Here is an 8,113-nt window from a genome sequence, read left to right as displayed (position 1 = left end):
ATAAATATATATATATATATATATATATATATATATATATATATAAATAATATATATATATATAAATAAATAATATATATATATATATATATATATATATATAAATAAATAATATATATATATATATATAAATATATATATATATATATATATATAAATAAATAATATATATATATATATATATATATATATATATATATATATATAAATAAATAATATATATATATATATATATATATATATATATATATAAATATATATATATATATATATATATATATATATATATATATATATATATATATATATGTCGTACCTAGTAGCCAGAACTCACTTCTCAGCCTACTATTTAAGGCCCGATTTGCCTAATAAGCCAAGTTTTCCTGAATTAATATATTTACTATACATTTCTTCTTATGAAATGATAAAGCAACCCTTTTCTCTATGTATGAGGTCAATTTTTTATATTGGAGTTAAAATTAACGTAGATATATGACCGAACCTAACCAACCCTACCTAACCTAACCTAACCTATATTTATAGGTAAGGTTAGGTTAGGTAGCCAAAAAAAACTAGGTTAGGTTAGGTTAGGTAGGTTAGGTAGACGAAAAAACATTAATTCATGAAAACTTGGCTTATTAGGCAAATCGGGCCTTGAATAGTAGGCTGAGAAGTGCGTTCTGGCTATTAGGTACGACATATATATAAATAATATATAAATAATATATATATATATATATATATATATATATATATATATATATATATATATATATATATATATAAATAATATATATATATATATATATATATAAATAATATATATATATATTATAAATAATATAATATATATATAAATAATATATATATGTATATGTATGTAATATAATATATAATATAATATATTATATATAAATATATAATATATAAATAATATATATATATATGTGCAACAGAATCAACTGTAAAAGGTGTGTTGTCCTGGCGGGAGGCGTTCTAGGGAGGGGAAGGACACAGGCCTGGCTGAGGGTTATCTCAGTGCCTCCATAAACAACAGCCTCCAGGCGGGGAGGAGGCCTCATGTGGAGGGGGGGGGGGGAGTGTAGGGGAGGCTCACAAACCTGCTTGTATTCCAGCTGACTTATAAGTGAATGTGTGCGTCTTTTCAGATGAACGGTGAGTTTGTAGTGATAAACATAATGCACCTGTGAAACTTTGTGTTAATTGTGTGTGACCGGAAACACCTTCTCCCCCCCTCTCCCTAGCCTCCCACAGGCCTCGCCAGCCCACCCAGCTACCCTCTCCCGGCAGCTGACCCGACGACCATCGTCCACCCCACGCCCACTGTCGACCAACGCCCACCATCACCTTCCACGCATCGTCACTTAACGCCCACCGTTAACCCACTCCCACCGACACCCCATGCCCACCGTCACCCCACGCAACCCTACGCCCACCGCCACCCCACGCCCACCGTCACCCCACGCAACCCTACGACCACCGGCACCCCACGCCCACCGTCACCCCACGCAACCCTACGCCCACCGCCACCCCACGCCCACCGTCACCCCACGCAACCCTACGCCCACCGGCACCCCACGCCCACCGTCACCCCACGCAACCCTACGCCCACCGCCACCCCACGCCCACCGTCACCCCACGCAACCCTACGCCCACCGGCACCCCACGCCCACCGTCACCCCACGCCCACCGTCACCCCACGCAACCCTACGCCCACCGTCACCCCACGCAACCCTACGCCCACCGCCACCCCACGCCCACCGTCACCCCACGCAACCCTACGCCCACCGCCACCCCACGCCCACCGTCACCCCACGCAACCCTACGCCCACCGCCACCCCACGCCCACCGTCACCCCACGCCCACCGTCACCCCACGCAACCCTACGCCCACCGCCACCCCACGCCCACCGCCACCCCACGCCCACCGTCACCCCACGCAACCCTACGCCCACCGTCACCCCACGCAACCCTACGCCCACCGCCACCCCACACCCACCGTCACCCCACACAACCCTAAGCCCTCCGGCTCCCCACGCCCACCGTCACCCCACGCAACCCTACGCCCACCGGCACCCCACGCCCACCGTCAGCCCACGCCCACCGTCACCCCACGCAACCCTACGCCCACCGCCACCCCACACCCACCGTCAGCCCACGCCCACACACGTCACACGCCCTACGGCTCCCTCACCAGGAAAGGGTGGAAGGACACATGTGGTGGGGAGTAGTAGGGTGTAAGCGCCACGGGGGATTTTTTTTTCTGGCCAGAGGACCCCTGTGAGGTGTAAGCGCCACAGAGGATTTTTTTTTCTGTGGGAAAAATCCCGTGTAGCGCTTGGGGGGTTTCAGGTGAATTTGTAAAATCCCCTGTAGCGCTTTAGGGTTTTCAGGTGAATTTGGGGAGTCACAGATTTGGAATTAGGGAATTCTTATAATGAAAAATAATGTCATACGAGTTTGTTAAAGTTCTTATGAGAAAAATAATTTCCAAGACATAGAAGTTTGTTAAGGGCTTATGGAACAAATTCAAGTAACGTATGTAGCGCTTTAGGGTTTCCATGAGAACTCTACGGACATATTTTACATGTTTTCAACTTACAAAATCGTCTATGTAAGCCTTAGTTATTCATATAAATTTAGAAAATCACCTGTGCGGGCCAGGGTTTTCAGGGGCTCGTACATCACACCCCCTCCCTCCCTCCCCCTTACCTCGCAATCTCTCGCGTCACCTTTATTTACCTTACGCCCGGCCAGCCAGACGTCGCATACAGGTTACCTCTTATCATATCTTATCTTCGCCATAATATCTTGACCGTCCCTCCTCTCTCTCTCTCCTTTCATTCAGTTCAGTTCAACTATTTTCCAACATCGTATGTTTGCTCCTTTTCATTAAGCAAGTCAGTTTTACACAAATAAATCGTGTTAGTAAGCAAGTTCTAGCTCACGTTCCCCCACCTTACTCCCCTGTCATATAATGAATACTATCATTCCAATCCCTCTAAAATTTAAAAATAATCATATTTCAAACGTAGTTCAATACAGTAATTTAGTTACCAAGCTCCAGCGCTTGTCCTCCGCCTTAGCTCTCTCTCGTATCTTCGTTAGTAACAGTCCAATTTCCCTGAAATTTTTACCCTCTGTATTTCAGGCTCCGTAAATAAGATCAAAACAGTTATCGAGCTCCAGCGCTTGTCCCCCACCTTATTTCGTTTTATACAAGATCGTTAGTAACAGTCCAATTTCCCCGAAATTTTTACCCTCTGTATTTCAGACACCGTAAATAAAATCAAGTCAGTTACTGAACTCCAGCTCTCGTCCCCGCCTTAGTTCTCTTTCATATCTTTGTAAATAATACATCAATTCCCCTGAAATTTTTACCCTCTGTATTTCAGACACCGCAAATAAAATCAAGTCAGTTATCGAGCTCCAGCTCTCGTCCCCGCCTTAGTTCTCCTTCGTATCTTTGTAAATAACCCATCAATTTCCCTAAAATTAAAAGCAGACATACTTCAAAGTTAGTAAATAAGATCAAGTCAGTTACTGAGCTCCAGCTCTCGTCCCCACTTTAGTTCTCTCTCGTATCTTTGTAAATAACCCATCAATTTTCCCCTGAAATTTTTACCCTCTGTATTTCAGACATAGTAAATATGATGAAAACAATTATAAAACTCTAGCTCTTGTCCTCTGTCCAAGTTCACTCATGTAAATTCATTACTATCAGTCCAAATCCCCCTGAGATTTAAACACCCAACTACATTTTCAGACATAGTAAATAAAAACCAGTTCAGTTATCAAGTTTCAACTCTTGTGCCCCAGCTTAGTTCTTTTGTGCAAGTTCTTTATTTTCCAACTAAGTCACCCTGAGATTTAAGATCACCTTATTTTCTAACGTAGTAAAATTAATCTGGACATTAGCCTTAGATCATCAGACATAAATATATTCGATCAAGTCCGTCTCCAGCTTATCTCTTATCCGAGTACACACATAACCCCAACCTGTTTAATTATCTTTCACCCCCTCCCACCTTCCTCCATCTCATCCAAGTCTCATAAATTTAAATGTAGCTGTTAATTTGCGTTCTTTCCCCGTTCATAGCATATTCTCTGTAAGTTCAGATCTGTACTTAGTCTTACATATTCTCTAGTTCTTTCCCATTTTATACAAGACTTAAACAACTATTACCGTCTCCTCTATCTTATTTAAACATGAGTCATATGTAAATATACCCGACTCCTTCCATCCATTACAAGTCCTAGCTTGTTCACCGCCCAACTCACTACGCTATTTCTACTCTACATGTTATAGCATGTTTTCCGCTCATCTTGGTACCAACCCTTACAATCTCTCTCTCATTCCTTTACATGTCTCAGCATGTTCGCCTCGCATCTTACTACGCTGTCTACTTTACATGTTGTAGCGTGTATTACTGTGTCCCATATCTTATTTAAACATGAGTCATATGTAAATATACCCGACTCCTTCCATCCATTACAAGTCCTAGCTTGTTCACCGCCCAACTCACTACACTGTCTACTTTACATGTTGTAGCATGTTTTCCGCACATCTTGATACCATCCCTTACAATCTCTCAATCCTTTACACATCCCAACTTTCAACCCTTTCTTACAATTTTCCTCCATCCCTCCGCTACATGTTCTTACCCGTTCATTACAGTCCACTACATATTCTCTAATCATCTCTGTACTAATTCTCAAAACTAGTTGTTTCTGTCATTTTAGTAAGTAAGTAAGTAGATCATCGTTATTAACAACAACAACAACAACAACAACAGTAACATTACTAATTCACAGTAAGTTACTACTGAGCATTTGGCAGTTATCCATTTTCAAAATAAGGTCAATATAAATCATTCTAAGACATCTTCGTACAATTAAAGATACTTGCTTGTGCACTAAGTCATTACTTACAGTAGCATCTTAAGGCATTGTTTTCGTAACTCAGTTTTATTAAACATACACCTTCATTAGTCAAAGGAAAACTTTTCAAGTCATTGTATTCAATATTTCCGTTAAACTTACTACATCATGTCATTATTCGGTTTCATAATTAAGTACTTGTTTCAGTCCTCCAATGTAATAAGCAAATTATTCTATTAAGGATAAAGAAATCTTATTTAGAAGAGACATTAAGTTTATTACAACATTTAACGCATACAAGTGTTTTTAGTAGTTATACAGGTATTCAAGAAAATCATAAGTGTTCATTAAGCAATCATATACAGTTATTCTTAGTAGTTATACAAGTGTTCAAGAAAATCATAAGTGTTCAAGAAGCAATCATATACAAGTGTTCTTAGTAGTTATACAAGTGTTCAAGAAAATCATATACAAGTGTTCTTAGTAGTTATACAAGTGTTCAAGAAATCATAAGTGTTCAAGAAGCAATTGGATTTATTATATATAAAATATTTCCTCTACAAATTGGACAGCATTTCAGAGCTAAAAGACAACCACTGCATGTCACCATATGTTTACATGGTAGTATTACAATATTTATATTTTTATCCATACAAACTCTGCATAAAATATCTTCTTCCCAAGATTGTTCTATACAGTCCTTGTTTTCAACAGTGTTAGTACAAGTCTCCGGTAAAGTTTTCAATCCCAGATCTTCAAGCGTAGCTTCTTGTTCCTCTTTATCATCAACTGCTTCATAAATTAAGTCCCGTACCCGTAAATAAATATCTGTACCCTCTTGCATATACCTCAACACGATTTCTAGACATCTACTTTGTATAATAAAAGGTAACAAATCTCTGGATTCCTTAAGATACTCACTTAAAGCATATCTTATACTCTCCACAGGTATTAATTTTTGATGAATCAGATGTTTGAACTTATCCATACCCTCCATTAAGATATTAATTAAATCATTGTCTATAGGTTTTATAGGTAATGGTATTGTCAATCTAGCATTCTTAACAAATTCCTTGCCCCTTGCAAGAATAATGTAAGCACATTCTGGACTACATCTCGCATGTAACGTCCAAGGATCATCTTCTGGTCTCCAATTTCGTATTCCACAGGCGCAGTGATAGCAGCAGACGTGGTCACTTATACCTGAAAACCATAAAACAATCCAGCATTATCTCGTTACTATCTTTTAACTAATATTCATTATTTCTTTACTTATAACTCTATTAAGTTTAAAATAGTTAAAACACTTCATACCACAGTAAAAAAAACCAGCTTCTGCCAGCTCATGAGAAGTTTGCTTGACGCTTCCAGGCCATGTCATATCAAATGTCTCTAGGCGACATTTATAAGTTACCAATCCTGGATTCAGCGATTTCCTAAATTTTATCAATCCCAGATCTTCCTTAGGAGGAGCACCACCTAAAAAAATATAACGTAGTTACGTAAATTATTCTTTAGAAGAATAAGAAGTATCTATTTAAGCAATCAAGTTTTGTACAGAGTATATAAGACTGGTATAAGAATACATCATAAGAATATATACTTACTACTATCACTTATTTTCTTATTTCCCAGTTCTATTTTATGGGAAACAAATTCCAGTCCATATTTGAAAGCTATCTCAGACACCTCTAAAGAAACATTGTCACTCCTCTTGCCTCTAATAAAGGCACAGTCTTGATTAATGATCTTATGACGTCTTCTGGGGCTATCACCAACAATCCATGCACCTACTATACAATAACAAAATGCACACAAACAGTAATCACTATTGCGAAGGTAATAGAACCCATCTTCAACTAAGTCAATAGGGTTTAACCACTTAATGGGCCAATCCACAAATGTTTGTAGTCTAACTCCTGCACATTTAAGGCTTTCTATACTGTAAAACTTCCTGGCACACAAAGGATCCATCGTGTGAGGGCAGCACTAACTATTAGAGTAGGATAAGCAAGTATATATATCCCTAAAATAAGTATCGTACATCGCTACATATTTAACAGTTTCCCCATTTATAATAGACAGTAATCTCCTCTAAATACTTCTCTATTTAAAAATCCTTAAAGTTTCATAATTAAATAAAGCTCTTATATAAATACTTAGTAAACTACTTTCATTATTTATTAGACTTATTAGAAAAATACATCACTTTGGCAATCTCGCTAAAAGTATACTGTTACGTCATTATTCGTAGCTGCCGTACATAATGATAGATATATATATAATTTAGTAGTAAATTCTTATTTAATCTAATTAAAATATATGCTTAAAGCATCTATATCCTAAAATGAAATATACTATTAGTTATAATGTAATATATAATATCACTCTAAGGTAACAAAAATCCTTATTAATATATTCAAATAAGTGGTAACTTTTACATTCCCCCCAATATAAGAGCGCGGACCTCACATTAGGGATATTATTACGACTATCTGGATCGTATCTACTACCTTACGAGGAAGAAAATTCACCATGGATACTGTTCTGACAACTTGTCAGGGTTATTTAACCGACGATTCATTTTGTAATAATGAAACCTGTATTGTGTACGGAGTGAACTGTATATCCTGTGTTCCCCGAGGAATGGCCCTAGACTTAGCCAAGAAATATTCTCATGCTGACGCTTATAATGTTCGCCGACCCTTGTACAGTCTTAAGAGATGTATCCCTGAAGATCGTCCAGTACCAGGAACAATTCATATCTCTAAAGGAGAAAATCTTCCGTTTATTGTTGCTATAGCCACTCAATACGGTATTGGATTACCTATAGAAAGTAATAACATTGCTCAGGGAATTATAGAAAACTCAAAAGACAGAAACATGCTCGCTGGATTAAACGAAGATACATCCATTAATCGTCTCGTCTACTTCAAGAATGGTATGAAAGATTTATTTAACTTTATCAAGGGCTCTCCTCAAATTATGAGAGTTATAATACCAACAGGAATTGGGATTACATGTGTTCGAAGAGATAAAGTTTGGGAAAATACTTATCTTCCTGTTATTGAAGATATGTATAAACAGTTAAAACCCTACGGAGTGGAAGTTAAATTACTGTTTAACGAGGAGATTATGCAGAGGAAGAGCAAGTAACACTTGGCAACCTTTTGTGTGCGCAGTGTTTCTACGCGCAGCCTAAAGATGTATAT

General features: G+C 38.2%; 1 long non-coding RNA gene across 1 annotated transcript; it reads right to left on the bottom strand.

The window, feature by feature from the left end:
* Nucleotides 1–6,032: 6,032 nt before the first annotated feature.
* LOC138361072 (uncharacterized) lies at nt 6,033–6,738 on the bottom strand. The gene is made up of 3 exons (XR_011226776.1): nt 6,509–6,738; nt 6,216–6,380; nt 6,033–6,104 (listed from the first exon to the last, which is right to left on the bottom strand). It is a non-coding gene; the product is annotated as an uncharacterized lncRNA (long non-coding RNA).
* Nucleotides 6,739–8,113: the final 1,375 nt, after the last annotated feature.

This window comes from Procambarus clarkii, unplaced genomic scaffold (assembly GCF_040958095.1).
Source record: "Procambarus clarkii isolate CNS0578487 unplaced genomic scaffold, FALCON_Pclarkii_2.0 HiC_scaffold_168, whole genome shotgun sequence".
In the NCBI taxonomy this organism is placed as follows: domain Eukaryota; kingdom Metazoa; phylum Arthropoda; class Malacostraca; order Decapoda; family Cambaridae; genus Procambarus; species Procambarus clarkii.
This window is presented reverse-complemented; position numbering and strand designations above follow the sequence as displayed.